Source organism: Cricetulus griseus, chromosome 7 (genome assembly GCF_003668045.3).
Source record: "Cricetulus griseus strain 17A/GY chromosome 7, alternate assembly CriGri-PICRH-1.0, whole genome shotgun sequence".
NCBI classification, from domain to species: Eukaryota; Metazoa; Chordata; class Mammalia; order Rodentia; family Cricetidae; genus Cricetulus; species Cricetulus griseus.
In genome coordinates, this window is record NC_048600.1 from 109,987,425 (window position 1) to 110,002,709 (window position 15,285).

Consider the following 15,285-nt stretch of genomic DNA (forward strand, 5'->3'; position numbering starts at 1 on the left):
GTAGCCCTGCCTATCTTCCTGTCTAGCTACTGGCCAATCAGTGTTTTATTCATCAACCAATAAGAAAAACATATATACAGAAGGACATCCCCCACCAGGAAATGGTTTTATTTGTTTTATTAAAAGTAAATGTATTTTTCTTTTAGCTGAACAAGAGCAATACCAATAGGCATGCCAAAGAGGATGGGGGAAAGCCCGTGAAGCCTCAATCCTTCACAAAGAACTATAGACAACTAAGAAATTCTGAGAGTGGGAAAAAATACTCTTCTTCAGGGAAGAGTACAGCAATTGTTTGTCCAGTTCCAAATGGTCAGCCCTGAAAATATACATACAAGTAACACGATACAGACTCAACACAGTATATTTAGGAATACATATGGAAATACGTATATGTATGTAACAGCAATTGAAAGACCCCTGCCCTTAGCTTTTTCTTTTAAGTTTCCCCGCTAGCAGCTGGCGGAGTGCGTGGGGAATACATCCTCCCCTGCACTCCCCGACCCTTGATCCCCACAGCTGCCGGCACTTCCCCGCCGCCGCGCAAGGCCGCCCCGGCTCCTGCCAGATCGCTCCGTCCCAAGGTCAGCCATCTGGACCGGCAAAAGATAAAGGCCGTTTCGCCTGACTATTACGGTGCCTTTTTCCCCTATAAAAAGGACCCCCCTTCCGGGGCTTGGGGCTTGGCAAAACAGAAGCTAAGCCCCGGATATCCGTGTTATTAATAAAGCCTCTTGCTTTTGCATCCAAAGTTCGTGGTTTCGCTGATTCCTGGATGTACGAAAGTACCGCTTCGCGGGTCTTTCACAATTAATGAAAAAAGAGACCATGAATTTGAAAAAAGAACAAGGAGGGGTATATGGGCAGGTTTGGAGGGAGGAACGGGAAGGGAGAAATGGTAGAAACGATAATCTCAAAAATAAAAGAAAAAAGTAAGTACATTCCTAAGTAAATATTTTCTTAAAGGAGAAACTGGAATCAGGCTCAGTAGCCTACAGCTCTAATCTCAGAGTATGGTAGGATGAACTGAAGATCAATAGTTCAAGGGCAGCCTCAACTATAGAGAGAGCACTCACCTTGTCTCACAACACAAGGAAAGAAAAAGAAACGATAACCTACGCAGTAGTGTGAAATGGCACTGTAATGTACAGTGCACTGGTGAAGAGTCATGTGCCGTTTGAGTTCACTGAGAAGGTGGCTGTGAAAGCTGAGATGCCCTCCCCTTCAGACCCAAGCGCGCTTATGTCAAGTATCCTCCCTTGTCTTTGGGTTGGGATGCTTGACCAGAATTCTGACAGGGAGGGAGAGAACAGTAAAAGAGTCCAAGAGTAAAACCACTGTGCCCTCAAGAACAGATAGAAGGTAAACTGTCCCCAACAGAGGTCACTACTGCTGTGATACAAAAGTGTCTACAGCAGAGCATGCTGACCCGGGACTTTTATTCCAGCACTCCGGAGGTAGAATGACCTCCGTGTGAAGCCAGCCTGATCTACAAAGAGAGTTCCAGAGCTACAAAGTGAGACCCTGTCTCACAAAGCGGGGTAGGCAGCAGTGGGAAAGAGGAGCCAGAAGTCCAGTTACAGGAAGCTGATCCACAGAGAGAATGCTCAATTGATAATTCCAACTGACTGTCTCAACTTCCCTAGGCAGTTTCTGCCTAGTTGAGCCCCGGTTTAATGTTTTGCTGTCTGCCCATCCATCCCTTGATAGTTATTCCTTTGCTTTGGTTTCCCAAGGTCAGGGATTACAGAATTGACCACCACTGAGACCTGTCTCAAAAAACGGGAGGGGGTAGCCCGGTGGTGGTGTCACATGCCTTTAATCCCAGCATTCAGGAGGCAGAGGCAGGTGGATCTCTGTGTGTTCCAGACCAGCCTGGTCTACAAGAGCTAGGTCCAGGACAGCCTCCAAAGCCACAGAGAAACCCTGTCTCAAACCCCCCAAAAAGGGGGGGGAGGGGAGGACAAGATGGTTCATTGGGTAAAGACTTGCCACCTCATGATGCAAGCCTGACAACCCAAATTCCATCACAACCCACATGAAAGTGGGAGAAGAGAACTAAGGATGGAAGGGTTCCAGAAGAGTTGGAGGGAATGAATTCAGGCTGGATATTTTCAAAATGCATTTTACCACACACACACACACACACACACACACACACACACACACACACACACACACACACTCACCTTAGTTAGGGTTTCTATTGCTGTGATGAAACACCATGACCAAAGCAACTTGAGAAGGAAAGTGTTTATTTAGCTTACTCTTCCATACCGCCCTTCATCACTGAAGGAAGTCAGGACAGGAACTCAAACAGGGCAGGAACCTGGAAGCAAAAGCTCATGCAGAGGCCATGGAGGGTCCTGCTTACCAGCTTGTTTCTCTTGGCTTGCTTCCCATAGATTGCCAGCCTGCTTTTTTATAGAACCCAGGACCACCAGCCCAGGATAGGCAGGGCCCTCCCACAGCAATCAATAATTAAAAAATGCCCTGCAGTCTTGCTCACAGTCTGATCTTTTAGAGGCATTTTCTCAATTGAGGCTTGCTCCTCTCTGATGATTCTAGCTTGTGTCAGGTTGACATAAAACTAGCCAGCACAATATATATGAAATTCTCAAAGATTAAATACACATATTACATTAAGAAAGAGTTTTGGAAGCCAGGCGGTGGTGGCGCACATCATTAATCCCAGCACTCGGGAGGCAGAGGCAGGCAAATCTCTCTATAAGTTTGAGACCAGCCTGGTCTACGAGAGCTAGTTCCAGGACAGCCTCCAAAGCCACAGAGAAATCCTGTCTCGAAAAAAAAAATGGAAAAAAAAAAGAAAGAAAAAAAGATTTGGAACAGGGTGGTGGTAGTGGTGAACACCTTAAGCCCAGCATTGGGGAGGAAGAGGCAGGTGGGTCTCCAAGTAAGAGGCTGGCATGGTCTATAGAGCCAGTTCCAGGACAGTCAAGGATACAAAGAGAAACCTTGTTTCTGGGGGATTTTTGGGGGTTTTAGATGTAACTGTAACTATTTACCACAAAGTTAATCAAGAATTTGAATGTATTTAAAAATCAAAGGAGTGAGCCAGGCACATGCCTTTAATCCCAGCACTTGGGAGGCAGAGGCTGGCACATCTTTGTGAGTTGAAGGCCAACCTGGTCTACAAAGCCAGGGTTGTTACACAGAGAAACCCTGTCTCTGTTACACAGAGAAAGCAACAACAACAACAAAATCATAGGAGTGAACAGTATCAAATTCTGAGTTACAATTGTGGCACCAGGATTTGAACTCTGGGTCTCCCATATGCTAGGCGACTAGCAGTGATCTATATCCCTAACCCTCTTTCTGCTTTCTATTTTGAGACAGGGTCTCATTAAGTTGCCCAGACTGGCCTTGGACTCACTCTGCAGCCAACATAGACATTGAACTTGTAATCTTCCTGGCTCAGTCTTCTAAGCAGCACTGCCAGGATTGACAAGACCATTTTTGTTTGTTTGTTTTTTATTTGGCTTCTTTAAAAAATTGTATGACATTTATTTGTGTGTGCCTGCTCACTCACACGCATGCAGGAATGTGTGAGGAGATTTCAGGAGGGGATTTTCTCCTTATACCGTGTGGATCCCAGAGATGAAACTTGGGTCATCAGGCTTAGCAGCCAATGCTTTTACCTGCTGAGTCATTTTACCAGTCCTCCTATGGTTTTTGAATCAAGGGCTCCAAACATAGCCTGCACTAGCCTGGAACAATCAGCGATCCCCCAATTTCAGCTTCTGAGTGCAGGTATTACAGTGTTGCCCAAACTCCTCCTGGAGACATGTGACCCTTCGGCTTCAGCCTCACAAGTGGCTGCCACCGCCTTCATTATTATTTATTGTGTTTGTTTGTTCATTTATTTATTTATTTATTTGCTTTATTTTGTTTATTTATTTACAGTCAGGCTCTCTCTTTGCAGCCCTGGCTAGCCTGGGGCTCACTTTGCAGCTCAGGCTGGCCTTGAACTCACAGAAATTCACTTGCCTCTGCCTCCCAAAGGCTGTGCAACCACAGCTGGCCCTTTTTGGTCACTTTTTAATAATTTCTAAGTATCACAGAATAGCAGTAACTACCTTCCTCTTTCCCTTCCCTTCCTCTGGGGTCCCAGATGTCAAGGGAATGGCAGGCACTGAGAGAGGCTCCAGTTGGAGAAGGGTGAAGAGAGTTGTGGAGAGATTTTTTTTATATTTTCCTACACTGTACTGATCATTTTCTTTTACCACCCAACACTATATAAATGTGTATAATAATTATCTGTGTTAAAACTGAGAGAAAAAAAGAGAAATCAGAAGCTCTTGTGGAGTTAGACTGTGTTAGATGTTATGGCTGCAGCAGGCTAGGAACGTAACTTAATGGTATAACATACACATACTTTACATGCTAAAGGCCCTGGATTTGATTCCCAGCATTACCCAAAAAGGGGAAGAGTATTTGAACCTGTTTGCTTCTCAGTAGCAAGGAAAAGAAGGGTAAAAAAAAAGTAAAGTTTAAAATTTGCTGAGATTAACCAACACAGACAACCTCAGTCATAATGTCAGGCAACTTTGGCCTGGCAGGGTGCAGCTTTAGGGATATTTAATACGCGGTAGTTGGGAGATCAGACCAAAAGCCAGTCTCCACTCTGTCTAGAGTTCCAGATCAAGTCTGAGCAGGTACAACAGCTCCTTCCCGGAACCTGCTGGTTAACCTTGTAAAATCCAGGGTGTGTTCTTCACTCAGGAAAGCACCCTCCTGCTCCCTTAGGCCCTCCCCCTTCTCTTTGCCTGGGACAGCTGTTAATAGGACAATTACCCAAGAAGCAAAAGAAAGATCCCATGCTGATGTGTCATCAGTCCCTGTATATCCATTAAATCAGACTGAGAGACAGCTGGAAAAAGTGAGAGCATGCCCTTGCTTCCTAAGGGAGGGGCTGACAACCATCAGTAAAACCAGGCCTTGCCTGGCAACTGCCGGCCACAGTAACAGAGAAAAGCAGTGGGAGGCCAGGATGAGATCTTGGGCTCATAAAAGAGATAGCTAAGGGGCCATCAAATGCTTCACCAGGTAAAGACACTTGCCAAGTCCGATCATCTGAGTTTGATCCCTGGGACTGACACGGACAAAGGAGAGAACTGACTTCACAAAGTTGCCCTCTGACCTCCGCATGCCTGCTGTGACATGTGTGTACAACTGTGGGCATGCATACACAAAGTAAATCAAATTTTGAAAAGGGCCACTAACTATAAGGCATATTCTGGAATGCCCACTCCTCCTGGGGGCGCATGCTGACTCTGCCACCTCTCCAGTAGGAAAGGCTGCTTCTGCAGGCACTTCTGTCCTTGTCATCCCTGAAGGATGAGGCCAACCAGGAAATGCTCAGAGAAGGGCTTATGGGTGGGTAGAGTGACAGGAAATGGCTCTGTCCCCTAATGCTGCCTTTCTGGTTGTCTGTTATCTTTCCTTCTTTAGAAATGTTTGACCTGCTGGGGTGTGGGGCACACCCTTGGAGGCAGATCCTAGCACTTTGAGACAGAAGCAGGCAGATCTCTGTGAGTTCCAGGCCAGTCAGGGCTACCTGGTGAGACTTTGTCTCAAAACAAAACAAAATTGTTTATCTGGATATAGTGATGGAAGCCTACAATCCCAACCTTCAGGAAGATGAAGCAGGGGCACTGAGAGCTGGAAACAGGTCTGGGTTACATGACGAGACCCTGTACTAAATAAATACATACATACATACATGCATACATGCATACATACACACACACATACACAAACACACTCACACACAGACACACCGGTACATGCCAGGCAGTGGTGACATACATCTTTAATCTCAGCACTTGGGAGGTAGAGACAGAGGGATCTCTGAGTTAGAGGCCAGGCTGGTCTACAGAGAAAGTTCCAAGACAGCCAGAGCTACACAGAGAAACCCTATCTTGAAAAAAACAAACAAAAGAAAAAAAAAAAAAGTAGCCAGATGTGGTGATGCATGTCTTAAAATCCTAGCATTCTGGAGATGGCGGCAGGAATATCAGGTGTTCAAGGCCAGCTTCCTTTCATAGCAAGTGTGAGGAGACTTTGAGACTACCGTGGGATACATGAGACCTGTCCTTAAAAAACAAATCCATCTGTCGAAGTGTCTTCCCCTCCAAAACTATGTAATCCAGGGGGATGGACTAGATGACTGCCTGAGATTGCTTTCCTACAGCCCTCCTGAGAGATTCTAGAGTTATATCCTGTCAATACTAAAATGTTAACATGTCTTGCAAAGGAAATCAATTGGTTTTCCAGCTACTGCAGACATCTGGTCTCTTTTCTTGGGTGGTGATCATCCTGGGAAAGTGTGTTCCCATAAACCCATCGGAAGAGGCATACCTCTGCTTGCCGCCAGCTCCTCCAGGTAGCCATTACCGTAAGGCTTCTCAATCTTGGCTGCACCAGAGAACTACCTAGGGAACTTAGAAAATGAACAGTGACCCAGTCCCACCCCAGCTGGATCAATCCACTCCCCATCCCCTGCAGAACTGACAATCAGCAAGATTCTTCCTTGTAGATGGAGTAGAGAATAACTCACTAGCTTGGAGCAAGAATCCCAGTAGGATGGAAGCAGCAGAGCTAAGGCCCAGACTAGAATCATCATCTGATTGTAGGATGCGCTCTTCCTGACCTCTACAAGGAAAACATCTCATTGTTCATTCATGTCTCTGTATAACATTTTTTGAAGCTGAGTTCAACCATCCCATGGGTCTCCCAGAATCGCCCCAAACAGAATTGGGTAATGCTCTTTGTGTAGGTCTCAGTGTGGCATGTCACAATCAGGCAGGTGCATTGTGAAGTGGGGAGAGTGGGTGTTTTGGATTTAGGAGGTTTAAAATCCCAGCTTTGTCACTCACTAATTAGACTAACTTTAGCTAAGTGAGGACAACAATATACACAGTCACAATCTTAAAACTCAGAGTACAGCCAGGCATGGGGGTGCCCACCTGTAGTCCCTGCACTGGGGAAGTTGATGCAGGAGAATTGCTATGAGTTCAAGGTTAGACAGAACCATATAGTGAGTTCCAGGCCAGCCAAGGCTACATAGCAAGACACTGTCTCACAAAAAGAAAAAAGTCAGAATGTGTATGTATAGCCATTCAATGAATGGGGTAAGTTGAATGTAAGATTTATTTATTCATTTTATACAAGGTCTCATGTAGATGAGGCTAGTCTCAAACTTGCTAAGTAATCAAGGTGACTTTAACTCCTGCTATTCCTGCCTCTGCCTCCTAAGTACTGGGAATATAGACTTGAACCACCATGCCAGGCTTCCTTTTCTTAGCCAGCTCTCTCTCTCCACCTCTCCACCCACTCAGAAGCTTTGTCTCAGAGAAACCAAGGGCTTTGGAGAAAGGAGAGCTGTCCCCAGAATGGCTTGCTAAAACCCATCCTGTAGACAGAGCAGGAACACTTGTGCTTTCTGTCCAGTGCAGCCCATCCACGTCTCATATTCTGGAACATACACACCTCCCCCTCTTGACATTCTAGCAGGAAGGACGGAGGCTGGTGCCCGAGAGAGCTGTTTCCTCCTGTCACACAGGAACAGATGCTGAAAGCCCAGGACGGACAGACAGCACAGGCATGGCAGCAGCAGGAGGGTGAGTCAGAGGAAATGAAATGATCTCCTGTCCAAGAAATACCAAGGCCCACAGGAGAACTCCACTGGAAACACAGTCTCCTGGGACTCCAAAAGAAAAAGAACAAGTGAAGCCGAGGCACGGACTCTGAATTAGAGAGGTACAGACCCCCTAATATCACACAATCATACAATCCTGGAGGAAGCAGAGGGAAGAACCCCAAAGACAACATGTTGGGTTTGTTTTTAAGGAATTATTTTGATTTTTATCCATGTGTATGCAGTGCTAGTGGGAGCCAGAAGAGGGCCCTGCCGCTGACGTTATGGGAGGTTGTAAACTGCCTGACTTAGGTGCTGGACATTAAACTCAGGAGCTCTGCAAGAGAAGCAAGTGCTTTTCCCTTTTCCTTTCCTTTCCTTTCCTTTCCTTTCCTTTCCTTTCCTTTCCTTTCCTTTCCTTTCCTTTCCTTTCCTTTCCTTTCTTTCCTTCCTTCCTTCCTTCCTTCCTTCCTTCCTTCCTTCCTTTCTTTCTTTCTTTCTTTCTTTCTTTCTTTCTTTCTTTCTTTCTTTCTTTTTTGAGACAGGATTTCTCTATGTAACAATCCTGGCTGTCCTGGAACTCACTCTGTAGACTAGGCTGACCTTGAAGTCACAGAGATCTGCCTGTCTCTGCCTCCCAAGTGCTTGCTATAATTTTAAAAAATGGCAGGAAGGTGTCACACCATACAACAGGGCTCACATGGGTTTATTGGAAGAGGAGAGAGAAGAGGAAGAAAAGGGGCAGAGAGGGGGGCAGAGGGCTAAGGGGGCAGAGACCAGTCCCTGGGGACAAGAATATCAAGTAGTGGAAGAGAGACCTGGGGTAGGCTAGGCCCACCTTTTATAAGGGAATGTTGTGAATGTGCACAGGTGGTGCTATAGTGGCTGCAGCTGAGGATGTATCCTGTCAGAACCCCAAGGGTAGGCCGGTACAAATGTCTGAATACTAACAATTCAACAATTCTGGCATTAAAAGCATACACTACCACCACCACTCTTTGAAGTAAACACTCTTAACTGGAGAGCTAGTGAACCATCTCTTCAGCTCATTTTTATTTTATTATTATTTTGTTACTATTGTTTTGTTTGTTTGTTGAGGCAGGTTCTCGCTATGTAGGTCCAGCTGTCCTGGAACTCACTCTGTAGACCAGGCTGGCCTCAAACTCACAGAGATCTGCCTGTCTCTACCTCCCAAGTGCTGGGATTAAAGGTGTGCACCACCTAGCCTGGCCCTTCTTTTGTCTTTTGAGACAGAGTCTCAATATGTATCCCAGGTTATACTCAAAGGTGCAATCCTCCTACCTCATTCTACTCGAGAAGCTAAGATTACAGGCCAGAACCACTGCACATAGCTTTCTGCCCTGTATTTTGTAAGGCAAGTGTGTGCTTGCTCTTGTATGTGCAGGTGCACATGTGTGGAGGCCACAGGACAAGCTCAGGTGTCATTTTCAAGAATGCTGCCCATCTGCTTTGACACTGGGCCTCTTATTAGCCTGGAGATCCCAATTAGATTAGCATGGTTGACCAGCAAGCCCTAGAGAGCCTCAGGTGTCTGTCTCCCAAGCATGGCCCATGCTCAGCATTTTTACATGGGTTCTGAGGGCTGAACTCAGATTCTAAGGCTTAGGAGGCAAATGCTTTACTGACTGGCTTTATTGTTTTTTGGGTTTTTTTTTTTGGGATTTTTCAGGGACAGGGTTTCTCTGTGGCTTTGGAGGCTGTCCTGGTTATTGTTTTATTTTATTTTGTGTTTTATTTTTTCAGACAGTGTTTCTGTGTAGCCTAGGCTGTCCTGAAACTCACTCTATAGACCAGGCTGGCCTCAACCTCACAGAGATCCTCCTGCCTCTGCCTCCCAAGTGCTGGGATTAAAGGCGTGCGCCACTACTGCCCACTGAGTGGTTTTAAACCCAGCCATGGCTTCTTCACTCTGAGCAGACTACCAAACTAGCTGTCTGTTGCTGCACCTGTGTGCTTTCCCACAGCTGGTATGAACTACAAAGTCCTCTTAAGGTGATACTGTGTGGATGACGCTGTCCAACCCCATCTCCATTTGAGAGCCTGCATGTTCACTTGGAAGCTTACTAAAGGTATAACTGTCAGGTCCAATGTCCCCCCCGTCCCTAAAATGGCAGTGTTGGTGACATTGTCCTAAACAGAAGGACTCTGGCCCAGTAAACAGAAGGACTGTTATTGGACGAACAAGCCTAAAGGTTTCTGTTCACTAGAAAAGTAGATTGATTAAAGGCCGTTTATATTCACTGGGAACTTCCCTTAACCTTCCCACAAAGGTCAAACACCTCTGGCAAGGATACCTAGTTCCTGATCAGTCAGACAGCTTCTATTACCAGATCCCCAACCTGCTGACTGTCAAATAAAATCTTGCTTTTCTGTCATTTTGCTCTTCTCTCTGTCCCTCTCCTCTGCAAACCAAGAGATGGCCTCAGCAATAACTCTTTCTTTTTTCTTTTTTGGATTTTTTGAGACAGGGTTTCTCTGTGTAGCTTTGGAGCCTATCCTGGCACTCGCTCTGAAGACCAGGCTGGCCTTGAACTCACAGAGATCCGCCTGCTTCTGCCTCCCGAGTACTGGGATTAAAGGTGTGCATCACCATAACTCTTTCTTTCTGCCCACAAAACAGTCTAGTGTGGTGGTTTCTCTGTTTCGTCACTCATAGTAACCCTTATTTGGGAGAATCCTAGGGTTCTGCCAAGGGCTTGGGAGGGGCTATCATGGATGAGCATCTCATCTTTCTTTTTCTCAGAGCTGATGACTGAACCAGGGCCTTGCTCTTGCTAAACAATCGCTCGCTCTACCACTGAGCTAAATCCCCAACCCCAAACATCTCATTTAAAAAATTATTTTTGTTTATGTGTAGGGATGTTTTGGCTGCACAAAGCTTGTGTACCAAACTTGCTCTGCCCACAGAAGACAGACAAAGGCATTGGATCCCTTGGGACCGGAGATACAGACAGTTGTGAGCTGCCATGTGGGTTCTGGGAACTGAATCTTGATCCTCTGGAAGAGCACCTAGTGCTCTTAATCACTGAGCCCTTTCTACAAACCCAACATCTAGTTCTTCAAAGGTTGAATTTGAGCCTGGCGGTGGTGGCACATGCTTTTAGTCCCAGCACTTGGGAGGCATAGGCAGGCAGATCTCTGTAAATTTGAGGCCAGCCTGGTCTATTGAGTGAGTTCCAAGACAGCTAAGGCTTCACAGAGAAACCCTGTCTCAAAAAAACAGAAAAAGAAAAGAAAGAAAAGGAAGACTGACCCCTCCAATGTGGGTACCATGTACCAAACAGAAGCTAGGTATGAGCTTTGGGTACTGTTTTTTTGTTTGTTTGTTTGTTGTTTTTTGTTTTTTTCAGACACAGAATTTCTCTATATAATTCTGGCTGTCCTGGAACTCACTTTGTAGACTAGGCTGTGCTTGAACTCACAGAAATCCTCCTGCCTCTGCCTCTAGAATGCTGGGATTAAAGGTGTGCACCACCATAGCCCAGCTTTCATACTGTTCTTTTTTTTTTTTTTTTTTTTTTTTTTTTTTCCAGACAGGGTTTCTCTGTGTAGCTCTGGCTGTCCTGGAACTCGCTCTGTAGGCCAGGGTGGCTTTGAACTCACAGAGAACTGCCTGCGTCTGCCTCCCGAGTGCTGGGATCAAAGGCAAGTGCCACTACCACCTGGCCTCAAGTCATTTTTTTAAAGTTAGAAGAACTTCTCGATGGGCGGTGGTGGCGCATGCCTTTAGTCCCAGCACTCGGGAGGCAGAGCAGAGACTGGTGGATCTCTGTGAGTTTGATTCCAGCCTAGTCTTCAAAGAGAGTTCCAGGACAGTCTCCAAAAACTACAGAGAAACCCTGTCTCTAAAAACAAAACAAACAAAACAAAACAAAAAAGAACTTCTCTGTGTTTGGGGAGTCAACTGGCATCCTCTCCAAATTCTGGAACTGCTTCTGGGTGCTGGCAGCCTTGGTGACCTTGAGCACACTGAACTGCATTCACTGTCTTGCTCAAGGGCCTGCACTCAACCACGGATGTTACCTACATACAGGCCCCTGAAGCAGGGGGTACACGCACAGACATGTTCTTGTGGTCCTTCTCAAGGCAATTGTAGTAGAGATAGTCCCTGTGGGTCACAATAGTCCTCTTAATCCTCAACATGGTCACCACACTGGGTGGTAGCCGCCCTCATGTGAAGACATTATCAGTGAATGGGGTGTTCCTTTTCTATATAGGTGTCCTCCGTGCAGTCTTTGAGTATCTCGAAGCTCACACTGATGTTCTTGTGGTACTGAGGGGCCTTCTTCTTGCCAGTTTCTCCCAGCCAAAGCCTGTCTTTGTTTTGGCTGCTTTGGGTAAGCATGCTCGGTCTGAATGCAGCCTAAGGAAAAGCTAAATCAATTAATATACTATATCCAGCCAGCATGGCCATTAACATAACTTCCCCTGTCTAGAATCGAGACAAAATGCCCAAATTCTGGATCCACAGCACACACACATTGCACTCAATATTGTTGACTATATGCACAGTTACAACTCTGCTAGCCTGCAAGGAAGGTTTGGTCACACCTGCAAAGAAAGGATCTGTGAATTAATGGATGCTTGTTCCTATCTTCCTGGCTTGCTCCATTACTTTTTTTCTGCTCCTGCTCAAGTCTCACTTATTTGCTTGTTTAATTCGTTTTTTTCCCCACATTTATTTATTGTGCGTGTACATTTGTGTGTGCATGCCTCAATTTAGAAGTAAGAGGACTGTGGGTTCGTTCCCCCTCCATCTCTGTTCTGGGGATTAAACATTAAACTCAGTCCACTGGGCTTGGTAGCAAGCAACTTTACCCACCGAGCTATATCACCTGCCCTGTTAGTTCTACTGTGAGGAGGGCTCTCGTGTAGCTGACCCTAACCCTAACCCTAACCCTAACCCTAACCCTTTAATTCCTGCTCATCCTACCTCTATATTCTAAGTATAGCCATAGTTCTCCCTGGCCAGCTTCTTGTTGTTGTTTTGTTTGTTTTGAGACAGAGGCTCACTCTGAAGCCCAGACAGGTCTCAAATTCATCAATTCTCCTGTCTCAGCCTTCCTCCCAAGTATTGAGATTATAGATATAAGCCATCATGCCTGGCTTTCGATCTTTCTTTCTTTTTTGTTTTTTTTTTTTCAAGACAGGGTTTCTCTGTGTAGCCCTGGCTGTTCTAGAACTCACTCTGTAGACCAGGCTGGCCCTGAACTCAGAGATCTGCCTGCCTTTGCCTCCCAAGTGCTGGAATAAAAGGTGTGACCCCACCCCCAGCAGAATCTTTCTTTCTTTAAGAATTTTTTGTTTTGTTTTGTGGGGAGCATTTGGGTTATGAGACAGGGTTTCCCTGTGTAGCTCTGGCTGTTGTGGAACTAGCTCTGTAGACCAGGCTGACCTTGAACACACAGAGATGCACCTGCCTCTGCCTCCCAAGTGCTGGGATTAAAGGAGTGTGCCACCATCTCCTGGCGAGAAATTCTTATAACTTTAAAAAACTGACTTGAGGCCGGGCTTCTGCCTCCCAAATTCTGGGATTAAAGACAAGTACCACCATACCCAGGAAAATATATTTATTTATTTATTTATTTATTTATTCATTTTTGTGTGTGCCTCCTTGTCTGTATGTGCACCACATGTATGTAATGCCTGTGGAAGCCAGAAGAGGATGCCAGATCCTCTGGAACCTGAGTTACAGGTGGTTGACAGCCATGTGATGTGAGAGTGGAGACTGAACTTGGGTATTGTGCAAGAGCAGCAAATACTTTTTAATTATTGATCCATTTCTCCAGCCCCTTTGATGAGGATATTTAAGAAGAAGCTTTCAGGCCAATAAGATGCCTCAGTGGGTGAAGGCTAACAGCCTAATTCCATTCCTCAAGACCCAGAAAGTAGGAGAGAACTGACTCCTATAAGTTGTCCTCTGACCGCCACATGAGTGCTGTGGAACACTGAATAACTAAATAAATTAGATAGATAGTGTAACTTTCAAAAAAAAAAAAAAAAGGTGAAAGTTGGGAAGAGAAAGGCTTGATGTGTTCAGTGGAAGGAAGCCTCGTGTGGACCATCTGAGATGAGTGATTGTGACACTCCACTCTGCGGCCCTCAAGGACAAAATGGGGGAAACTTCTTTCCGAAGCCTGGGAACTCTCCCACCTATTAGCCCAACCAACTTGAAAAAGTCACACGATGTCTGAAAACGCCTCCTTCCCAGGCATGGCTTTTGACAGACAATGAGAATGTTCAGTGTAAAAGGCACACACCATCAGTGTTCTGAATGGTTGGCCAGGCACCATTAAATACTTCACCGTGTGTGATTGCACTCTGGCCAGGATAGTCTGCAGGCTCAGGCTGGATTATGGGCTTGAACTACCCGCCTTTTCCTCCTCTGCATATTGAAAAATGCCTGGGGGAGGTGTTCCTAAGCCCATGTTTGTTTTGTTTTGTATTTTTCCCCCAAGGAGTATGAGAGGAGAACTCTTCTCCATGGAAGGGGTTGCCACCTATCTTTCTGATCGGCTTTGTCCTGAGATCCAAAAAGGTGTCTTAAAATATTTGTCCCAATAACACCTAGGAGTCCTGAGAAAAAAGTAAGCCTCGCCTATGATTCAGGCTGGCCCTGGACAGCCACGTGGACACCTCTATGAACCAAAGTGGCAGACCCCAGGGCCAGAAGAGGCAGGAAGAGGGAAGAGGGGCTTTGGGTTACCCGAGAAACTTGTGGGCACAGAGAGGGGCCCAGGAAGAAGAATGAGAAAGAAGCCAGGTGGGGAGAGGCGGTTCTGCGGAGTGGGGGTCGGGCGGGAAGCTGGCTCAGAGAGAGGGGAGACTCACAGGCCAGCCACGCAGTACTGGGCGGAGGGGCGGCGCCGCGGGGGACGGGCGCGGGGCGGGGCGGCGCTGTCAGTGCAGGCAGCGAGCGGAATGCAGCGGCCGGAGGCCTGGCCACGTCCGCACCCGGGGGAGGGGGCCTCGGCCGCCCAAGCCGGGGGCGCAGCGCCGCCCACCCGAGCCACGGAACTGAGGGTACGGAGCGTAGAGCGCTGGGTCCCGGGGCTGCAGGATTGGGGTGGGGGGCAGCCGACTTGCCTCGGGCTCCCGGGCTGGGAACTTTGTGCCACCACTGCCTAGCCCCGGAGAGCGAGCCCGGGCCCAAGGAGGGGAGAAAAAAGTTGGTCCCGGAGCGCACGGGCGAGGAGGCCTGGCCCGAGTGGAGTGTCGCGGGGCTGAAGTTCTGGGGGAGCTCACCAGCAGTTACAGGGACTGACTGCGGTGGCGGGAGTGGGGGTGAGAGTCTAGCGGGACGGACGAGGGAGGAGTGGGAGTGGCGCGGTGGTCTGGTTGGGCTCCCTTGCTCCAGGGTGATGGCCGCGCTTCTGGAGCTTGGGGTCAGCTGGACACAAGGAGGCTCGGCGCCGCTGTTCCCCGGGCCCAGGTTCTGTGATACACTCCGACTCGGGCTCTGGAGCAGTCAGTGCATGACAGAACTTGGGCCCGGTAGGACTTTCTGCACCCAGCGGGCACAGAGCCCACTCCTCGGACCTGCAGTGGAACATCTGCCTGGGAGTAGTAGAGTGGGCACCGGAAATAGTCCATGTGGCACAGGGTTG

The 15,285-nt window shown here is 47.2% G+C and overlaps 1 non-coding gene across 1 annotated transcript; it reads left to right on the forward strand.

The window, feature by feature from the left end:
• Positions 1-15,099: 15,099 nt before the first annotated feature.
• On the forward strand, positions 15,100-15,177 carry Mir152 (microRNA mir-152). Its single transcript, NR_105130.1, has one exon. It is a non-coding gene; the product is annotated as a microRNA mir-152 (primary transcript).
• The last annotated feature ends 108 nt before the right edge of the window (positions 15,178-15,285 follow it).